Source organism: Protopterus annectens, chromosome 11.part0 (genome assembly GCF_019279795.1).
Source record: "Protopterus annectens isolate FY-2018-M chromosome 11.part0, PAN1.0, whole genome shotgun sequence".
Lineage (NCBI taxonomy): Eukaryota > Metazoa > Chordata > Ceratodontiformes > Protopteridae > Protopterus > Protopterus annectens.
Genome location: NC_056745.1, coordinates 691,331,577 through 691,343,780, shown reverse-complemented (window position 1 = coordinate 691,343,780; position 12,204 = coordinate 691,331,577).

The window sequence follows — 12,204 nt, the reverse complement described above, 5'->3', positions numbered from 1 at the left end:
GTAGACATGAGTGTAGTGTATGGCAATTAGTACCTCTGCATTGTGTGGTACATGGTGGAAGAGATGCATATTGCTGGTCCTCTCCTCAGGGGTGCTGGGGAAATAAATCTGCTCAATGGCATGTCTTAGCATGACATCCAGGAACTGGTGGAGTACCCTGGATGCAGATGCCTGTGAGACCCCCATTATGTTCCCAGCAGGTCTTTGGAATGTACCTGTAGGTAGTATTCTTAAGGCTACACATACCTTTGTTTCCACTGGGATTGGTTCCCCACTGTTGGCTCTGGGTCTGAGGTGAGGGCGGCAGAGCTCAGTGAGTTGCTGTATTATGTCCCTGTCCACCCTGTAGCGCTCTACTATCTCCAGCTCATGTAGGTCCTGAAAGGTTGCTCTAGGTATGAACATTCTTCTCCTCCTCAGTCTGGGCTGGTTGTCAGCATCATCGTCATCACCACCCTCAGTCTGTAGCAGGTAGAGATATAGCAAAGTAGCAGCAGCTCCTATCATTTTGTGAGTTAAAATTCCCAAGTGTGTACTCCAATGATGCAGAGTATGTGGGATCAATCAGATTGAAGCATGTTTGCATACTTTATACTGGTGTGCTGCAGATGCAGCTTGTGTGATTGGCTAACTATGATATATTCCACCTGTCAGATGCATTACTGACTGGTGTGAATGGGCCAGTGTGAGTGCCAGAGGGATTATTAGTCATTTATAGTTGATTGCCTTTTGTAAATGTGTTTCCGTTTTTTTTTTCTATTTCCTGTACTTTTAAGCCCTGCGGTGCTCCACTCAAACCCGTGGAGCTAGTGTAAACATTACTGAGCAGAAAAGACCCTCCCCTGTACACAGGCATGCTTAGCTTCTCTTAAACCAGCTAAGCACAGCTAAGCAGCGTCAAACACCCCCCTTGCTCAGCTGTGCTTAGCTGAGTGCAAACAGAAGCCACTGAGCTCCAATGTGCTTACACAAACCATGGCATAAACCCTTTTCATGTAAGCTGCCTCTTCTGCCTACAGCAACATATTGTAGCCCCTACATGGTTAGGTAATTGTGGACACGGTGACCCATTTTGCTATTCAGTAAACTTAGCTCATTTACACACAGCTAAATGCATATACCCTAGTTACAACACTACATGAGAGCATATGTCCTTAGCAACCATTATAACCTGTCATTGTATGAGTCTGCATGCTGGCCAGTATAATGGGGAAATTTGATTTATCTTACATATTGACATTTTACTTTTTAATATTATTTTTTTGCAAGATCGCATGTTTGAGCGCCACTGCGCTCCAGTTAAACATCTCATATGTGCTAAAAAAACTTTTGATTTTGTACATTTTGCATCAGTTTTACATGCCAATGGCCATAGTTTTGGCCATTGGCATGCCTAATGCACCTTATAGATGCTTTACTTTTAGTTGTCACAGCCTCATTTTTTTCCCAGTCCGGTACACAGTTACTAACTGCATATATTTTTAATGTAGACACGGCTCCTACATGGATGCCTGTCTGCTTACTGGATAGGTGAATCACCTCATTTGCATGGTTTTCACCAACAAATGAGGTGATTTACATCCTGCGATCATGTCCATGTCAGCATAGTGCTGGGAGGCTCATGCACACCCCCAGTCTTGCTTCCTAGATCACTCTACCTTCAATCTCCATGTTTGAGCAGCACCACTATGCTTACACAGAGAGTAGCTCCATGTAAGAGTTATTGAATTTCCCCCAATATGTTTGCTGTTAGTGATTTTTAGACATGATGCTAAGAGTTTTGTATTATCAATATCTGATAAGTTTACCTGCAGTTTTTCAAATTTACGAGTGTCTTTATATAGAATTGCTACTCCTCCACCTCGTTTTGTTGTCCTGTCTTGTCTGAGAATGTTGTAACCAGGGGGAATGATTTCATTATTGTTTATGTGGGATTTAAGCCAGGTTTTAGTTAGTATGGCATTCGCAAGAGTGTATAGTGATAGGGTGGCGTGGAGTTCAAGTGCAAGTTCCCAGTGTACACGCAGTGCACAGAAAACTATCAGCCACCTTCAACTGGTCTGGAGGAATGCAGAACCATTGTGGAGATATGGAATAATAACAACACATTCTGTTCAGAATTAAGCTATTGAGTTAGGGGGCACACTACACTTCTTTTCAGGTATATAGTAATGCTTGTTTTTCTTTTCAGTTTAAATGCATTATTTCACTCTCTAAATTGTGGAGCTAGCATAACAAAAACAGTATGGGCACTGACAGGTGTTTGTAAAAAAGAAAGTTATGTTTGTGAAAAATAACCTTAGGAATGGGCATTGCACCTAATGAGACAAGCAGCTACACCAAGGGCAATTTTAAAAATGGCTCCTGTAGCTTAAGTAAGCTAGGTTAGGCTGTAACTGGTCTTGTGAGTGGGGGAGGACGGAATAGACCAGAAAAGTGGTGGATAGCCAATAGTATGATGAAAAGGGTTGGCCCTGATTTCATAGATGTGCAAGTCTACAGTAACAATTAGGAAGGGCAGTAGGTACTTTGGACTTACTTGCTTTGCATATCATATCTTTCTTATTGAAATAAAATAAACCACTTTTACCAAGGAGTATGTGAGATTTAGAAAGACCAGAATTTATAAGCAAAGGGGTTTAGCAGTAGTAGAAAAACAACAAAGCTTTCAAATAGTTAAACAGCATATAAGGGGAGACTTCTGTTAGGAAGCATAGGATGGGGGGCAGCTAACGTCCATGGTGGAGTGCTTTAGTTAAAAAAAAATAGAATTAAGCAAGGGCTAGCAAATAACAATTTTGTCCAGAGGATAAAACATACTTTCTGTATCTTTTGAAAATAATACTGATCCTGAGGTTGACTGGTTCTGTTAAAGAGCACCACAGGCCAGTAGTTCGAGCTTGGGGGCATCCAGGGAAAAATAGTTTAAAAGAAGGAGTTTCTGCATCTTTTGGAAATAACACTAATCCCAAGGTTGCTAGTTTCTGTTAAAGAGAACCACAGGCCAGTAGTTTGAGCTTTGTGTGGATCCAGAGACAAGTAGTTTAAAAGAAGGAGCTTAGGTATGGGCTCTCCACCTGACAAATGAAGCAGCTACACCAAGGGGATTTCAAAAAATGGCTATAAAAATAGTTATTGAGCTTACTGTCAGTCCTGATGTGTATGTTCCCTATACCTCTCTGAGGTGTTTTAACATCGCTGGATGCAGCTCTCTATTTGCTGAGATGTCTTCAGCAACTGTACAATAGAAGAAGAGAAATAAAAATATAATGAATACCACTTTTGACTATCCACTTCATTCTATATAATTGAATAGTGATGGATACTTCACACAACTGAGGGATGTCAGCAATTTATTTTTATTTATCATTTGTTGACCGGGAATGTCCGACTAGGTTCCACAGAGCCTGTTTTCAGCGGAGGCCTGGGGAGAAATGCTCCAGATGCTCCAGAAGCATGTCTTTTGGAATGTGGGAGGAAACCGGAGTACCCGGAGGAAACACACGCGAACACAGGGAGAACATGCAAACTCCACACAGAAGGCACCCCAGCCGAGAATTGAACTGGAGAACCTCTTGCTGTGAGGCGACAACATTAACCGCTGCACCACTGTGCCGCCCAACAATTCTAAACTCATCCTACCACTGACTAAGTTGGTCCTTCTTGTGCCATATCAGGTTACTATAGTGGTGACAACATTGCACCCCAGTGTGTGGGATGCCATTTGCACTGGAAGCAACTTGGCTAAGCTGTTGTAAGCCGCAGTCTTATATTGAGACCCAGTATAGACCCCCTGCATCAGCTGACAACTGTAGCGCTTCATGAGGAGTGCCATAAAAATCCTGGACTCCTCAACACCCACCTCTGTGATCCATATTTAGCAACATTATCTCCATCACCAGCACTGTTTGCAGAACTCAAGCAATAAGTCTATGTCTGAATTGATGCCAAATTCAAATCTTGCATTTAACAGCCAATGCACAAAGAAGCATATCCATGCCAACTGCAGTGTTGTGTAATAGAAAGCAGAAAGAGTCATTGGCAGACAGAGACAGGGATTTCACCAAACATCAGTGAAGGTTGAAACATGGCAGTGAGATTTGTTAGGTGTGATGCTCAACCTGTTCACACTTTTTCCAATTGTCAACACTAAAATGCTCAATGGCCTGGCTTGTAAACCTTGGTCTTTGGAATGTTAAATAGTATGACTTGGGACATAATTTGTTGAGAGTTGCGCATTGTAAAAAGTTACTTGTACAAGGTGGGAATCAAAGCTATGGAATCAAGAATGCATAAAGTTCAACACACATTATTATTTCTCACTGCTAGATGAGAACTACCTTTTAACCATGGTCATTAGACATATACTGCATTCAGAAAAAACAACAAAGGCAAGGGTATACTCCAAAATCAAACTTTATAAACTAATAAACGTGACATCATCACACCAAATTAAATATTAAAGGCACATGTATATTAAATTTAAAGTATGAAATACATACAAATACAAAAAATATCTCAATGGAATAGTAATTAAAACCAACTTGGAAGATTATCTCCCAAGATATTTTCTTTTTAAAACACATTTAAAACAACAAAAATCATTCAATCCTGGAAAGGCAAAGGCATTAAGCCTCAACTGCCAATAAAGTTCTTTCTCTCAAGAAGTATTTGCCATGGCCCACTACGGGGTGTCTTTTCTACTTGTTCAGTGATAAAGTACTGAAAACAGTGTCCAGGGTTTATGAGCACATGTTTAGCTAAAGCGTTGCTCTCATTACATTTAGTAATGCTATACTGGTGCTCATAAATTCGCTGTTTAAAATATCTCTCAGTTTTACCAATGTAAAACCCTGGACACGCTTGGCACTTTGCAACATAGACAACCCCATAGGTATTACAATTGAACTTACCCTTGATTTTATAATTTTTATCATTCAAAAAAAAAAAGGAGGTAGTCTCAGAAACAAACTTACAAAGGTTACAACTCCCACATTTCCACATTCCACATTCCGGCATTATAAGGGATAGTAGGTGGTTTCAGTATGAATGGAGATATACTTCAGATAGCCCTGTATGTGTATGACTTTAAAAAGTCCTGGGAACACATTCCCATATAAGAAGCAGTATTACTATTTGTATATATATATGTCTTACGTATAGACTTTCATGAGCTGAGTAATACAGGTTGAGGTATGATATATACATACATACTTAACAACACATACTTCCTAAACACATTGGGTTATGTGCCCATCACACACACATATATATATATATATATATATATATATATATATATATATATATATATATATATATATATATATGGCGGTACATTTTAATGAATTATCATAGTTGTCATGCTTAAACCATTATGCACACATTCAAATGGGTTTCATAAGTAACTCATTAATGAGATATGCTACTTAGAAAAGCGAAAGTATGCAAGCATCACTGATACATTTTTTGCAATCAACGTGCTTATGATAGCCATTTGTATGAAGTGCTACCTTCCTACTCAAAGTGTTGTCAGAAATGACATTCTGAAATTTTGTAAAAAGTAAATGTTATCCGGATTTGAATCTTGGATCACCTGTGTTCTGTCTATAAACTCGTTCCATTTACACCTTGTGTCACAAAGACAGTTGAACAGCAGGTGGATGTTCTCCACTGAGTACTGCCCAGAGTCCTGATGCTTGCACATCACCACTATGCCTGTTTGCCCTATTTGTGCTACAGAAGGTTGTCCAAATAAACTTTTTCACTTATTTCCTTAAGCAGATAAGCTTGACTGTATGCCACTCAGCAGGGAGCAAGTGCAGAAGGCAAGAAGTAGAAAAACAGCATATGAAGGTGTGATGAAAGCAAAACTTAAATTTTGAGTAGTAATTTCAGCATTCCCTTTACACAGTATGGATCTGAACTCCAGAGCAACTCTGCTATTGGCCCAAAGTCACTGCATTTACGGCTTGTGCCACTGAAAGAGGTAGACGTCACTTAATATCATAATTCACTTAATATTATAATTCAGATGCACTTCATTCACTCACTACAATATACAGTGTTAAAGCCTTGCATGGTGCCAGGCGTGTTTGTGCTACTGAAGACTACTAAAATTAAAATTTTCACTTTTTCCTTCAGCTGTGAGCCCTGTTTGCACTCTGCCAAGCAGTGCATAAATTGAAAAGGTCAAAACAATTATATTACAAAATAAAAATGAGGACAAATGACCGGTATTTCCATTCATCAACAGTTATACCATTACCACAAATCTATGCAGCATTTTTACATCTGCTTCAGACATTACATGCAGCATGTGGCTACACATCATCACCGGGTCATATAGTTTCAATAGCTCAGAAAAGGGATATACAGACAATGACAGGATGTCATGCTTGGCAGACTGCATACAATTAGGATGCAAAGGACACAAAGTATGTCATTAAAAGTACTTCTTACTGTAATGAGGTATGATTCTGAGAGTTTATATAGCATATGTGACAGATATGTCCATATAGTTACATCACAGTATTATGCTCCCATTTGTTCTTGGAATTTCACAATTTAGTGCAGACAAGTGTATTGTGTTTATTATCAACTTCAAGGGGTTGTACATGTGCAGCTAACAGAGATTTTAGGCTTCTCAGATGTCCCAGGGCAACCTCCACAACAGTGGAGAGACCAGTGATAATTGATTCTTGCCTGTTTATTGATAATACTGCCATCCAGTAGTCAGTTACACAACTGCTGCCCTCATTACAGAAATGATACAGAATGGATGTAATTCTAATGAATTATATTTTTCGGTGGGTTCCCTTAACTTTGGAGTATTCCTAAATCAGCATTGTGTATTCACTTGTTTTATGTTATTGATGGATGCAGAGATTTTATTTGTCTTTTCTCGGTTTCATGTCTTACAAAATTATGGCACCCAGGTCAACTGTTCCACCCAAACCATCATTCAGTGGTGCAGAGAATTATGTCATTATTCAAGCCTTGCATCACAATGGATCCTTCTTCCTGCTTGACAGAAGCAGAGGTGATAATTCTGCCAGAAAAAGCACATAGCAGCAGGTGGTCACAGACATAAACACAGTGGGCAGCCATGCCAAAAACTATAATCAGGTGTGGCACCATGCCATTGATAAGATGACAGCAGCACGCAAGAGGGCAGCTGCAGTTGCATGTAAACAGATGGCTATGGAGGGGTTGTGCTGCTACTGAACCATCACTTACGGAAACTGAAGAGTTTTTTGTTCACTGTCAAAGATCCTGAGAGCCCAGCAGAGGATTCACACAGACAGACCCCTTGATGTTGGTGCTGATGTGGATAACAGACCAAGTGTGTCCGAAGGACAGCTTCCACATATGTTACATATAAGGCATTAACTGCCATTCTAGACACATTTATGCATTAATACTTGTATACATCTGATGTATCTGGACACATCAAGATGTGTTCCTTAGAATACACCTATTTCGACAGAGATTTTTGGGAGGGGGGAACTGGACAGTCTGATTGATTCTGCGATATTTCTTAAAGAGCAGATAGGCAGAGCATAATTCTCTTGTCCTTGTGTCATTTGCATTGTGATGTTTAATAGTCTTCCTTCCACTGCCTTTCTCTTTTCCAGGGACATCAGAATTACCATCTGAAAGACCTCCTGCACATGGTTAGCGCAAACTTTCTTTGTTTAGTAATACTAATTAATAAGATGTAGGTATGAAGAGAGAGCAATTATTGTATTCCTTTACCAAATTAAATTGTTTAAATGAGTTTTTAGAACATAGTTTTTGATTATTTCTAGTCCCTATTTCTCTCATTCTTGGGTTTGCAACTTATTATGACAGCTAATCTTGACAATGGCAGTGCATACCGTCTGATGTCAGAGTATCAGAAGGCTCTGGTAATGATGGTGGTGATATAGAGGCACAGTCAGGGGGTGCAGAGGTTCAGTCTTACACTGAGGTTGTGGCTGACACATCCCCTGGCACTATTTTGGACACAATCAGTATGCCTATGCATACCCACTCCACTGAGTCCTCAAATATAGGACAAGTTGAGAGTGGCAGAGTTGATTGAGATAGTGTGGTTACTCCAACTGCAGAGGTTGATTCTGCCTGTTGCCATTATGAGGACATGTACCACACAGAAGGGTTGCTAGAGGTGCTTAGAGGAGGTGTGCTGTCCACCTTTCTTCTGATGCTGGTGTGTCATTATGTGCCAGCAGACGTATGTATAAGGCCATCATGGTGGCATAGCCACATTCCACCAGGGCCTCAGAAAAGATAAGGCAAGTCCTGAATGTGGCACACTATGATGTGTGTGACTACCTCAGTTGTGTGGGTGACTCCTTGGATAGGATTAATGACACAATGAATTGGGCAGTGCCTATGATGGAACATCCATGTTTCTGTACAGCCACAACATTCTCTTGTGTCAGCTGATGGGACCTTGTCAGATCCTGCTCCTGTAGTAGCACTACCTCCACTGCTCCATCAAAGATTGAGGTGTCTGCACCCAAACATGGTAGACCACAGGGCTGTGATCCTGAACATAGTCATGAAGACAGCTAGTCCAGCAGACATCACTTCCATTCAGGTAGCACCCCAGTTCAAACTGGGAATGTGGAAGTGGCAGTACAAGTAACTCCTGGCAGAGGCAGTTCTCGATGCCTGGAGCGACAACACTGGAATGACAGTTCTACCATGCATGGCTCACACCTCTCTGGACATGCCAGTACATACACAAACACACACACATTTGACAATATTTGCCTGTACTGACTTACACACATGCAAACTACATAAACCATAATGTTGATTGTGACACATCTCCTGTTACTGGCCCTGAGAGATGTTCTACTTTAATGAATGTCTGTGTTTCTTTCTCACACTCACTCACTATGGTGTCAGCCTTGGCTTCCTGCCCCCTTCCCCACCATGTGCTATACCCTTTGTTCCTTTTTTTTTTTTTATTTAGGGTTGCATATATATCTCATGCATAGAGTGGAAAGTTAAATGAGTCTGTTTCATGACATTCATTTTATGCATATGTATTACATAAGAAAATGCTGTTACTGGCTCTGAGAGATGTTTTAATTTAATGAATGTCTGTGTTTCTTTCTCACACACACTCACTATGGTGTCAGCCTTGGCTTCCTGCCCCCCCTTCCCCACCATGTGCCATACCCTTTGTTCATTTTGTTTTGACTTAGGGTTGCATATATATCTGATGCGTAGAGTAGAAAGCTAAATGAGTCTGTCACATGATATTCATTTTATACGTATGTATTACATAAGAAAATGCTAATTTCAGAATGATTATTTAAGTCACTATTGTGCATCATGCATTTGTCAATGATATTGCAATCCTGCTTATTGCTCTATTTGTGAAATTGTTGATATAATTGTCCTGTTGACTGTTTTACATACAGTGAGTAAGTGACTAGCTTCATGCAGGTTATTGTGCAAATTGCATATCTGTATATTGCACATATCAGTCGCATGAGCCAATAATATCATTGCTGGACATCTCACACAGGTTCTGCTTGAGTAATTTTATGACTAACAGGATGCAGGTATATGTTACTTTTATTTTCTAACATGTTTGTTTTTATGCTACAGGTTCCACACTTAGCTTGAAATTACTACAGGTATGACTCTTGTCCTTTGGGGCTTTCTCTGTCTGATGGTATCAGTACACAACCATTACATGAGAAAGTAAAGACTGTGGACATTTTCTGGCATCTGCTTTGTTATTTGTATGTGCATAGGTTGGTAAGTGTATTCCTTAGTGGTGAGTGTGTGTGCTGTCCTTTGCCTCTTACCCAGAGTGAGAGCATATTGTGCATACTTATGTCTGCCTGCTCCCTCTGCAGCTCCCTCTGGTAACTGCCTGGGTTCCCAGCATACACACTGAGGATGAGCCTTTGGGCATTACCGATAACCTGGCAGTTGACTGAGTGGAACCTCTTCCTGTTGATGTATGTCCTTCCCTGTTCAGGTGTTGCTTTTAATTCTATGTGTGTGCAGTCTATGGCCCACAAAACTTCAGAGAAGTGTGGTACAGCATAAAACTCCTGCATTGTTCTTGCTCTCTCCTTTGGGGTGTGGGGAAGATAGATGTACTCCCTTGCTTGTTTTAGCATAGCCTTAAGACATTGGTGAAATATTCTGGAGGCTGAGGCCTGTGACACCTGTAGTATATACACTGTATGTCTTTGGAATGTACCAGTAGCTAATATCCTAATGCTACACATACCTTAGCTTCAAATGGCGAAGGTACTCCTCATTTTCCCCTCAGTCTGAAGTGGGGCAGCAGAGGTTGCAGAGTTCCTAGATTGCTTCCCTATCCACCCAGTATTATTTTAATATTTTGATATCATGCAATCCATGATACATTAAACAGGTCTGAACACCCTTCTTCTCCTTGACTGACTTATATCAGCAACAGCAGCGCAGATTTGAGCCTGTTGCACATGCACATGTAAAAGAACAGCAGCAGCCCCTAACTTTGCTTTTTTTCTAAGTGTGATGGTGCCAGTATTCCAATAGGTTTTAGTGTTTATGGCAATGAGCCACACTAAGTGTATAAGATTACTTCATAGCTTTCTGGATGACTCCAACATCTTGGATTGAATAATTAGTATGTACTGTGGCTAGTTATGCTTTAATTATCATGCTTAGTTGTCTACCTTTGTTTTGCAGCTCTACATGAAGTGTAGAGCCATTTAATGAATGCAAAATACTGTGCTATTATGTTCGTGGTGTGACATGCACACAGTAGCAGCATGATGTGTAGCTGTACATGAATGTAGCCCAATGTGTGGTAGACATTCTTAGAGCATAATGTAAGCCATGTTCATACACATGGTAAATAAGGCATTATTTACTAGATATGACTTCCCAGATGAGAAGGGAGGGGTGTAGTCATACAATGTAAAGTGCTACCTTTACCATCTGATGGCCTTAGTATTTATTAAAGAGTAATGCATGCTGTATATCAAATATTCCAGCTTGCAGAAGACAATGAGAGAGAGAGAGAGAGAGAGAGATAGGCATGGGTGCATACAGTTACACACACACACACACACACACACACACACACACACACACACACACACACACACACAGTCTGGCTGATGGCTGGAAAAATGAATATCTGAGCTAACAGATATATGGCACAATATGTACACACGTGTGTGCAGGCTTGGATATTCAGTACTTAATTCTAGCTGATATATCATGTTACATATTTCTGGGAAGTGGATAGGGGGAATTCAATAAAGCCTACACAATCTTTTTTTCATGTAGGTATCACTCCGCCATGCGTGCATGACCATGAACATTTTTTAGATTCAGTAAGTGCCACTTAACAGTGCACATGCACGTGCAAACAGGGAAAATTCTGTGGACTGCAAATCACCTCATAAGCAGGTGAATCTTATGCAAATGAGGCAGGATGCATGATCCAACAAGCAGAAAGGCATCTGTGCAGACTCTGTGTCAGTATTCGTAATGTACTGGGAAATATTCTGCATGCAGGAGTCTACATAGCGAGAAGGGGATTTAAAACTGTAGTAATATGGACATAAATTCCTTGAAAATGTTATACCACATACACATATGAGCAAAACTATTATTGTGGATGTCAGAAAGAGGAAGAGAATAAGTTAAATTAATAATTTTGTTTGTATAATCTCAGTGTGTTTGCACTATGCTTCACAGCGTGCAAACACACTTAATAGAAAAATAAAAAAATAAAAAAAAAGAGGAAAAAAAGGATTTTATAATATTTGACAGAAATATATTATAGGACCTTGCACTGGGTCTGTACAATGGTGCATTGGTGGTGTTGCCCAGGTCATATGACTATGAACCATGTAGTTTCCAGGCTATCAGTACTGATATGTATCTAAATGAGGTGGATTTCTTGAATAGCAAAAAGGAGGAAGCATGTCCACATATCCACTTTGTGCAGGCTCTTAGACTATGTTGATATTTCCACTGGGTGTGGATGACATCAGGTTGGTGTGTCCTGTTATTTTTAGGCTCTTTTAAGCTCAGGTGAATGTGTTTGCACAGTGTGTCGCATAGCTGAGCATGTTCAGGCAGAAAGACAACCCAGGTGACAGTGGTAATGTAGTCAGAAAGTCATTAAAACAGGATATATTCAATTATTAATTTTGACTGTTGTAT